This window comes from Varroa destructor, unplaced genomic scaffold, assembly GCF_002443255.2.
Source record: "Varroa destructor unplaced genomic scaffold, Vdes_3.0 BEIS01000002.1, whole genome shotgun sequence".
Taxonomy (NCBI): domain Eukaryota; kingdom Metazoa; phylum Arthropoda; class Arachnida; order Mesostigmata; family Varroidae; genus Varroa; species Varroa destructor.
Window position 1 is genome coordinate 15,352,012 of NW_019211455.1, and position 11,209 is coordinate 15,363,220.

Sequence of the window (11,209 nt, forward strand, 5' to 3'; positions counted from 1 at the left end):
CAAAAAAATCGAATACGCAATAGAAAAAATGTGTATCAGTTATATAAATATCATTCAACTAACTTCAACTGTCCGCAGTAATTGTAAGTTTTTCTGTTCCGAGTGAACCAGATCGACGTTCGTCCCGCACATGACTAAGCATGTTTTCAACATAACTTGTAGAATGGCTAGAGATAGTTATCCGGTCGTATTATATGTTACTATTACAGAAAAGACCACCAAAGGCCTTGCTGCGTCTACCTGCCTGACAAGATTATGATTTTGTTTCTGTGGGCAAACGATCGCCACAAACAATCCACTAGTGGCTGTCGGAAAAATAGAAAAAAAAAAGACGAGCTTCGTTTAGCTCAACGTTAAGCCAAGCCTTAAAGATTAGAAAGCTGAAGACGTTGAAGTTTTCTTGTCTCGAGGCCCAATGTAAGATCAGATGATCTTGACCGAACTTGTTCATCAGGGCTTCAGGACTCAGAGTGTAAGTAGCTTTATATCGCTAAAGAAAAACTAGCCAGAGTCACGGCGAGTGCGTAATCAGTAGACCGGATGAGTTTCTGATTCTACACGCTGCTCGCTATGTAACACCGCTAACAACACAGCCGCACTTTTTAACGATAGCGACGTTCTAGAGCTGTTTTCGTAGTCAGAGAAAATATTACGTCCACGAGAAATAACAATAGTTTCGTCTTTAATGTCCAACTAGTGTCATGTTTATTATCATCTGCTTTATTAACTTCACTTAGATGGTGCTCACTCAGGGATTCCGCGACGGGGCTTAACGAAAGTCTTGTTAATCCTAGCGTTAACTTTTACTAATTGTGGATGGCGATTCTTCCTGAGCCTAAATGGCCAGACCACATGAAAAGATTACATTCCAGGATTGCCCGAAACTCTTAAACCTCTACCAGTACGCTGGGAATAGTCTGTGAGAGAAAGTTGCCTTTTAGTAGAAAATGTCACGAAAAATAGCAAATAAGTGGCAGACGTTGAGCGAAGCCTGAAGAAATGAGATATGTTGGTACTGAAGTAGTCACCTTGTCCCATCTATACATTATACAACATTCGTGTGGTAATCCATCGCTTAAGTATCGCTAACTATTAGAACAGTACAGAGCACATTATTAAAAAACAAATATAGCTGTCATTTTATAGAGTCGAAAAGATATGAACAGGGTAGACGTCTCTAGCGATAATATATCTCTAAAGTCGTCCTATACAAGATGAAGAATAGGAACTTATTGTTACTTTAACCTATTATGGCCTATTCTACAGTTAAAAGAAGTGGATATATAATTTACAATGAACGAATTGCCACAAGAATCACAAGAAGTCGATCGATGAGCAGTCGAGTCAAAGTTATATATAGCATATGGAAAACTATAACATCGAGGTGACGCTGATCGTCTCCGATTATAATGAAATATAGTTCCTTTTTAATAATATTTATTATATATTCTTTTATTATAATTCAATTCAAATGTAGTTAAACAGCAAAATGTCACACACAGCTTAGACGCTATAACCTCTTGAGGCGGAATATGGGCCAACGTTTAGCAACATGCACCATTTAGCAGATTCTCATATGTTGAAGCTAAAATACACATTTTTGCTTAATCCAAATCTATTTAAAGTCTTTTTCGTCTTCGATTGCCTTTGCTTCTGAAGCCCCTGCCCCTCTTTGCTTGCTTAATAGTGATGCGTTATGAGGTGTTGGTTCGTGAACATATGCCGTTGCTTTAACATGCTCTCAGAAAACCAAGGTCAAACTTTGCTATTTTATTAGCATTATCTATGGGCAAAGGCAAAAGATACTTCTTCACAAGAAACTAATCCTCGTAAGTTTGCGAAGTACTTTTTTTCATCTACGTAATCCATTATATATCTATATGGGAGATACATATTAAAAAATTAAGTAGTCAAACTAGTAGAAAAACTTCTGTAACAATGGACAGCTCGCACTTTGTTCTTCTTTTGGTCAAACAATTGTCTTCAACTTGACTTTTCTCACTGTTCGTAGTCCGCGCAGCCGTCCTAACATTAGCATGCAGTTCCATCTGTAGAAGAAGGACATGTTGACGCCGGCGTGTCAGTCGAGACGAAGCGACAAAAGTTGGGAAATGAGGTGGCGCTTTCCCGTTGTTGGCGCTGCCATCGCCACAACAGTTAACGGATAACCGCGGGACTGAGGAATTTCACCTGTCTGGTCTCCTTCTAGTGCGCCTGCTGTCCAAAGATTTGAAATGAGATTAACCAGCAATCGGTCCCGGATTTGCCTAGCCGTTCCCCAAACAATGAGAGTAAAGTATGAAAATAGCGTATCGTGTGTGGGCTGTCCGTTTAACATCTAAGAATATATAGTATCAATATAGTATAATTAATATCAGCATTGTAGTTGTAGTAATAGTAGAGCTGCTAGGGGTGCTTGTTATCGCAGGTAGCCATCGCCGTGCCTGCAGCCGATGAGTTAAAATGATATTCGAAGGCTTGTTGTTGTTCCCTGCTGCTTTGCCACTAATATATAGCTCACTTACTGGCAGAGCACAGCAGATGCCGCCATTCGGAACACACTGTTCACCGGCTATTCACTACTATTCTGAAGAATATGTGTATATACTTTACGGTAGAATGTTTGTGGTGCTAAGCACATTTTTGCTGCCGGTGCTGGTCGACGGCGTCTTGTGACTAGCTCCCACGGACTGGAACACAGGAAGGGATTCATTCAGGTATCCAGAGCTCAAGGGATTCAGCCGACGAGCCCAGCCACCGAGAAGGAATCAGTCATCCCCAAGCTTACGGGACCACCATCGCCGCCACACCACTTCCGTTATCGCCTGCACTTTTTGTGCGTCGTTGTCGTTGTTTGCAACATATATCGGCTTATTGGTCGGCATAATGTGTGTGCAACTAAGTATACGGTGTTGTCTGCTGCTACTCTAGCTTGCCTTGTGTCGACGCGATGTATCTGTGCGGCGGCGGTTCCGAATAACGTTATAAACTAACGACCGACATCAGACATGTTTCTGAGCCACCAAACGGGGTGCTTCAGCGTTTTGGCGATGATGATACGATGATTGCTGCAGCTGCCAGGGCTATCAATGCTCCTAGTACGATCTTGACGTGATCGGGTTCGTGGTGCCATTGCAGCAGGAACGTGTGTGTGCGCGCCCGACAAAGCGCGTCAGGAGAACAGAATGGTTCACTATCTTATTGCTAGCAAATCCTTCCAGAGAATGTTCTTTCATTGTGTCGTTAGCTGCTCTCCTTCCGCCTGCCTTTGCTTTCACTGAGTTTCTATATCTTTCACGCTCCGCCCTCCCAAGTGACAGCTTCTGTAGATCTGGAAAAAACAAAGATAGACGAGAAACTCGATGCGGCTAAATATTTACTGTATGTCGACTAAAGCAGGCGACCGCTATAAAGACGACGTTGGTCAAAGCGACTGGCAAGACATGAGTCGGCAAGCGGTCGGTTGCGGGCGCGGGTCCACAGCCATAAAGGCAACAACAGTAAGTTCCTGCAGAATTGGCGTAAACGTATATAAATATATCGTGCCTATTATTGAGCAAATCGGAAAACGCGACACAGCAGGGAGAGCCACATAAGCTGCAGGAACAGATAGCAGCAGACAGCGGTAAGCTCTGCGGATTCCCTTGTTTCAAGCGACAAGACAACTGGCGTTCTGTCCCCGTGATTTCTTGGCGTTCTCGCTTTCGATCCTTTCCGATGCTCACCTATGTCGTTGACTTCTATCGTGCCGTCGGCACATGCCGATTTTTGTAAAGCTACGATAACATCAAACCGCAGCAACTGCGAAAGCTGCATGACCCAGCTGTGTCGCCTCCGGGAAGAATAACAGGAACAAGATCAGCATGGACGGTGGCAATGGCCACCTCGCGCGGGCATTTTAAGCAGCCAGCCACTTTACACACACAGTCCTTACGTTTACCACCAACGGCAGCCGCACGGCAATAAATGAAACGATGCTAGCCCTGGAAAATAGGCGAATAGAAAATAAATAGAGAGAGAAAGACAATACGCCTGAGGAAGAAACGCGGGTCGCGCGAGCCCTAAACGTGCCTCTTTACTACAATAACAACAGCAGTAACAGGAAGAAAAGCGTCGACAATGTTAAAGCTGTTGCAACAGCGGTAGAGCCGTAGCAATGGTATTCATGTCCGAATACCAAACAGAATTGCGACTGTCGCCGCTTGCGAGTCAAGTGCGGAACTGAGCACGCACAGTTGAACACATAGGTTACAACTACATGTACGAACTTGCTGCAAAATGACCCGTTACATCAGCATTTCGTTTCGACAACGTATGCATGGGCTGCGGACGACAAGAGAGGACCACTGGCAAAAATTCAGCGGCGTCGTCATTAAGACGGCAAGAGATTAATGGTATTTAGTTGGATGTAAGTGCAAGGGCCTGTATGAGTCTGTGCGTCAGGTAACCCGTCCACAAGTCGATCAATGCAATCGGTGCTTGGCTGCGACAACAACCTGCCGCTGATACAACTGTTCTATAACATCCTTCGACGTACTAGAGCCACCGATCGGAAAGAACTTTCTTACAAAAGCAACGCCAGAAAATTTACTCCGGTATGAGCATACACACTATGTACATATATCCTAGCAGGGATGGAAAAAGTATTTTATAAAGACAACGTTCATAAGTTATTATATAGAACTTGTCCGGAACTACTTGGTAGATCTAAAAATTTAAATAATTCTCGACCTATGTCCTATTAGTACACGAAATATATGCAACTCCATGCTGATTGATTAGGTAGTTGAAAACCACAAGGAAAGTGACAACAATTTACGACCTTGAACGAACTGCCGTCATCAACTTCTAAACTGAAGCTTTTGAGTCAAACAGCGAATGAACAATGAATTGGGTAAATATAGAAATCTTCGAAGTATGTATTATGAACTTGTAGAGAAAACAGTGGAAATGCAGAAAAAAAAGCAAAAAACGAGTTTTGCCTCTAGATCTAGAGTGGAGCGAAATGCGTACGGTATGTTCTAGAAAGAAGTCGTACAACTATTACTAACAAAAGAGCCCATCTCGAGCGCACTATAGCCATATATACAAGACAGAGTTTCGTCTATGCCACCCACAGCAGAATGATCGTTCGAGAAGATGGCGCCGAACAAAAGAGAACGTGATTTCGGTGGCGAAACCAGCAGATTCAGGCGAAAGCTGATGCATATACCTGCTCTACTTTTTTTACTAATTAATGCTGCATGACATCTTGGATTCCTGGAAAACGTGCGCGGTGCGGCTATAGATAGCATACAGTATGGTTATTTGATGATGACGATAATACATACCCCCATTGCATTCCTTTAAGCACACGATACGACGGCGATGCAAAAAACGATTTTTTTTGTGCTTAAGGCATTACCTCAGACGAGTAGTTTGCAGCACATATCATTATGTAACCTAAACTATTACGTGTCCATTATTTTAGCATGTAGACAAGTTACCCATGGTGCTATCGCAAGGACAGTTCTTGATGAATAGATGTCGCTATCTCACCGCAAGCAAAGCGATTTCAAATATACTCGTCCCTAAAATTTGATAAGTAAATATGTTTTTATCAACAACAGTGTGTTCAAGGTAACCATCTTCTTCCTTTGAAAAAACGGCAGAATGCTGACTTTTCATTATTAAATCTCATTCACAAATGCTCAGTCTACCGCCAGTTCTGTGAAAACGATTTCCCAGCATGGCTACAATATCATTTGTTTAAAATTTATATTAATGTTGTTTCTACCACAATAACTGCTCAACTTATATGTATTTGTTGAAATACAATAATTGGTGTTGTCAAGATTCTGGCCCCCCTCTAAAGCGTAGCTAAATTATTGGCCTTGTTTCATATCCGTATTTCATGTCCGTAAAATAGAGGATTATCGATTAACGCTTTCTCATGTTCAGAGTTTGTCCTGACAGCATGTTCATCACTAGATGATGCAAGGTATGATTATACTGGAGCGCTTGCTCCGGTACGCTGTTTAGGTGAAATCATATGGAATTACATATGTGAGCACAAAGAGCGAAGGTTCCAGCTCATATCTGACACGCCTGGTAACAAATAAAGTAGGTCGTTCTGCGAGACGTAAAGACGCGCAACAGACTAAAATACGAGTATTGACTTAAGGACTGCCACTGCAGATATTCGACAACATCGACCCAGACAGCATTCGCTGCGCAAACGACTCGTCGCTAAAAGCCCAAAAGAAAAAGTTATTACATCATCTCCGAAACAAAGAAAAAAAAACGTTGTCAGAATATTGTCCACGCAATTCCGTCGTATCTTTTTCGCTTTCTCTCCATCGAACGGTCTAGTGCTATGTGACTGTCTGTCGTCCTGAAAACGACGCCAGTGGATTTAACGCATTTAATTGAGCGAATGGTCTGGTCTGGCCTGGTAACTAATCGAAACCATCCTATAGGATAGAGTTTGCTGGGGTTTTTCACGTTCACAATTTCCGGTAGCGCGTATCTGTTGACGATCCTTGCCGTTCAACTTCCATCGGTGTCTGCGGCAGATCACGATGCAGTCACAGTGCTCGAGATGTACAGTTATTCGTCACCACGCTGATAAGACTCCAACTGTACTTTACGGCCACCTCGTTTTAGAAGAACGTCCGCCTCCGTTATTCATTTTAGCGTCCATGACGCCAGGATATTCTTCGGTGGTGATTAGAATTGTGGAATATTTAGCAAAATTACATCGCGTATCGATTAGCAACGAAAATAAAACCGGACTCTTTACCTAAAATGTCGAACTGCTACTACTACCTCATTGTTCTTCAAACCGTTAGACGTCAGCCTCTTCTAATGGCTCTTTTCCTGAGTGTACAGTTTTTTCCTACAGACATATAACAGTCATTAGTTCCATGCTAATTGACTCCTATAATTGCAGATTCATCGATCGATGACAAACGATAAACTTGTGGACAAACCTACATGCTTTTTGCCAGCTGCAGCAATCCCGGTATATATACAAGATCTAGCACGTGGAGCTTTATATAGTAGTATAGTAATATTATACCACAATCATTATGGATAGCAATAATAGTAAATGCGCTAACGAGACCGTGAGGATGGGTCTATGGCCTAGGTTTGCCTAAGATTCGCTATCAGTTCACGGAACCCGTCCACTGTTACTAAATGATTCACTATTCTAGTGGTCGCCATTGACACGCTAACCCGCTTCTTCCGTATCTGGATTTAGAACAGAGCCACAGGGGCGAAACACGACAGACGCTGCTGCAGAAGAACGTGCGCGGGCACAGAGGCGCATGGGCAACAGCAAACTGGTCTTGATTCTCTAACGTTCAATAACCGTATAAAAATAAATAATAACAGTGACTGCGTTAACTGCCGCAGAAGGTCTGTCTACCATAATTATCTAGACTACATTGTCTTATTGTGCTGACGCTGGTGATGACCGCATTGTACTGTGAGGTTGGGTTGCGATTATAATCTCATAACTCTGATTAACTTCTGGACTTCGTTCTCGAGTCGTTTTTAGGGTAAATCCGCTCCGCAGACTCGGAACTACGAGCGCCGTTGAATCGGTTCCCTAAAGACCAAAGGCTCATAAATAATTCTTGTTGCATGTAAAAACGGTATCCATATGATGATATCTCAAAATCGAACATTATTTGTGCTCTCTAAAAACGAAATTCGTATTTTCTTCTGTTGATCTCGATAAACATTTTTAGAACGGATTATATTCGTCGAATAACGTAACCTTCATTAGTATCATTAAAGTAAGCTGCATTGGCATCCACACAAAGAACAAAAATATATGTAACATACATATGAAGACTGCCTGGTTGTATTTTCAATCAGAGCAGTCGTCTTTTCGAGTGGCTTTTACATTTTCATTTTGCAAACGCATTCAATAGGTAGAAAAATACAGATTAATACCGTACGAACATGCTGCAGCGGTACAGCGTTAAATAGAACGATTGCAATTTTTTTTTATCGCATGCTAAAAGCGAGACTATCCGTTTGTTATCCTGAATAATCAAATGGAGACCGATGACAAAAATGACAGTATTACAGAACAATCCGAGATTTGTTGTTGTTATTGTTACTACTGCTGCTGTTGTTGTTGTTCGTTCGTTCATTCGCTCGTATAGATAGATAGCAATACGTTTTTTTTTTTTACTACGCACAGACAACGTTGGAACTCGGCCCGTGGCGTGGTTTCGCGCCAGGTCCCCTCTGATCAGTCAGTCACAACCCCGTTCGAAAACGTGGTTGTTGCGCGACTCCAGCAGCGGCAATTCGATTAAGAAAACGTTAAGATGAACGGCAGTGTGGCTGACTGCCAACAGCTAATTGCCGATTGGCGGTGACCGAAACGGTAGCTGCGGTCGCTGGTGGGGATTTGCATGGACATTTGTAACCTGTGGCATCGGCACTCATCGCAGCCGCTGGCCAATCATATTCAGTTCAATCTATTTTCACCCGCAAAGTTTCGGCGGTGGCAGGACATGCCAGCGTCGAACAGGAACAACATTAGCAGCAGCAAGCCCCTTCGTTACGGCAGTGGCATCAGCAGCAGAAATAGCGATTTCAACCGGCATATCATTTGCAAAGAAAAACGAATCGTCGTGACCTATTAACGAGTTTACGAGGGCGACGCTGATACCCACAACAACATCGACAGTGACGGCAACTAGAGCAGTGGTGGTGGTGAAAAGTACAAGACAGATCAGAAGTAGAAAGAAAACGAAATCAAATCAAAAGCTGCTGTTGCTGCTATTTCTGTCGCTGACTTTGCCGTCGTCATATGAATTCACGACAGCGAGAAGAGTAGGGTACATACACAAGTAGCGTATACGTGTATATATGTATATATATATACGTTCAGCTTTCTGCGAATTTTTCTGCCGATCTTTGCATTGATTTAATCTTGAACTACCTGTGGATTCTAAGGGAAGGCACTATCACTATTCACAATCGTTTGAGACAAACTATCTTTATATGTATTGCGTTATGCAAAGTTAAATGGTCAACAAATTATCTACAAATAACTTATTTTCAATAGGTATCTTGGGTGAAAATGGGGAGAATTATTCAACATTTGGCTTTGCTGGAATTGCTGCAAATATTCGTCATCACTCTCGTATTCAATCGGCAATTAATGAAACAAGGGACCTAGCCTAAAACGTTCACCTAGTACCACGCGCCTTAGCAGGTCCGGCCTAGAGTGCGCGTATACGTGAACGTATTCCGCAGAACGTTTTCGTAAATGTCCAATTACACGCCACAGGACTGCCAACACGCAGTATCTAACAGATACCTAAGCCAAAATTCGACGTAGTGCAGTTCATTGTAAATTATACTTTATTTAACGGTTACTCCGGTTGTCCCTTCGCAGATTCGCCGTAAGGCATTCTCAAATAACGCTTTGTAAAAGCTGCCAACGATCGCGTAGGTGAGCTTAAGTGAGCTGAAAGTCCTAATTTTTTTTTTAATTCAGGTTCTTAACTGCTCAATTTTTCTTTCATTGCGCTCGTAAGCAATCGTTGGATGTTCACTACTCTTTATTAAGATACGAGATGCCGCTTTTCGTTCGTCATATCAATAGAAAGTACTATGTATTCCATCGGAACTTCTCAACGAAAAGTTTCGTTAACAATTCGTTTGTCGACATCAAATAGCCGCGTAGGCAAACACAGTTATTATACAATGAAATTCCACTCACTTGCATCTAGCAGCCTACAACGCCAGCTTTCAGAATTGCCGCCAATTCTTTTTAACAGCTCAACAACTAAATTTGCCCAATTTGCACGAAAGCCATTATTCGTGCCTGGAAAGCCTCGTTAGGACTAACTGCGCTTTCAAGAAAGACAAAATGTATAGCTCTACAGGCAGTTCGTTCGGTGTTGACGAGGGACGTGAACTTTCGCGCGATTGAAAATCTGCCGAAAAATCATCCTCATTAGTTGTATAATCTCATGGCTTTTTAGTATATTCTTATGCATTGATAACACCCGTAGTTAGAATGGTCATTATAGTAATGTACAGCTATTCGCGTAGGTGGTCATGCAGTGCCTCTGATTTATCGTCAGATTTCTCGTATTGCGACACGCCTCTACCCAGCTAAAACTTTAATAAAAAAAAACCGGAGATTTCGTCCTTTAAAAAAATATGTTATGCACATTTATCGATTTACTCATCTGTCCTTTTTTCATGCATATGTTCCGACCATTTATCAAACTGGGTGCCATATGGTACCAAAAACGCTCGTTATTTATAGTCCGTAACGGTTATTCTCATAGATCTCATTAGCTGCTTAAATCCCGTACTGAGTATATCCGGCTGTTCAAAGTTCCGATCACTGTAGTCAATCAATCAATCGAATGTTCTTTTTGCTCTTTGCACAAAGAATGCGGCGGAATACTGTACAGTATTCTGCCGTATATTAAGCCTGTCTCTTGAACGAGCTCGAAAAATGATTATGAAATTTCCCATTTATCACCGTATCACCACTACATTTGCCTTTCACACCTTTTCGTCAGTTTCAAGGCAATCTCGATGCTTTTTTATTTTCTCACTTAGCATGCGTCGTTATTACTAATTGCTATCGGTGTTAGTAATATTTTTGTGATAATTTTCCGTTATTTATTAGGTAACAATGAGTACTGCGTAAAACCATGCCAAACATTCTTTATGAATCGCGAATTGCTTAATTACACGCTGCTAACATGAACAGAGCAAAAACAGATTTTAATCTCATTGAAGTTTCAATCTCTCGAAACACCAACTTCAGCTGACTCAGAATAGCAGTTTCGATCGAACACTGCCAGCCTCAGTGTCACATTCGTTTTGGAACGTTTTCCTCCTAACATGTTTCGAAATAGTTAAATTACATTGTAAATATTTCCAGTTTATTGATTGTTCTCTATACCCATTAAACTGCAACGTTGAACGTCAGTGGAGTGTTGAAAAACATACTGACTTACATATGTGTGCGAGCATACTGAAAGCAATCATAACGATTAAACCCGGTCCAAGAACACGCGAACTGCCTTACTCAAATATGGCTTTAGGTCAAATTGTTTCGTGTCATTTATGCTACGCCGCGTTCACTGCTTACATTTCTAAGCCACATGAATAGTCCTATAGTTCATCTTGCATTGCCCATGACCATGTTTATTCAGTCCCGTATGCTTATATA

The 11,209-nt window shown here is 41.9% G+C and overlaps 1 long non-coding RNA gene across 1 annotated transcript; it reads right to left on the reverse strand.

Annotated features, from left to right (window-relative positions):
* Nucleotides 1–681: 681 nt before the first annotated feature.
* Nucleotides 682–11,203, reverse strand: LOC147757427 (uncharacterized). Its single transcript, XR_015322232.1, has 2 exons — nt 3,726–11,203; nt 682–3,331 (listed from the first exon to the last, which is right to left on the reverse strand). It is a non-coding gene; the product is annotated as an uncharacterized LOC147757427 (long non-coding RNA).
* Nucleotides 11,204–11,209: the final 6 nt, after the last annotated feature.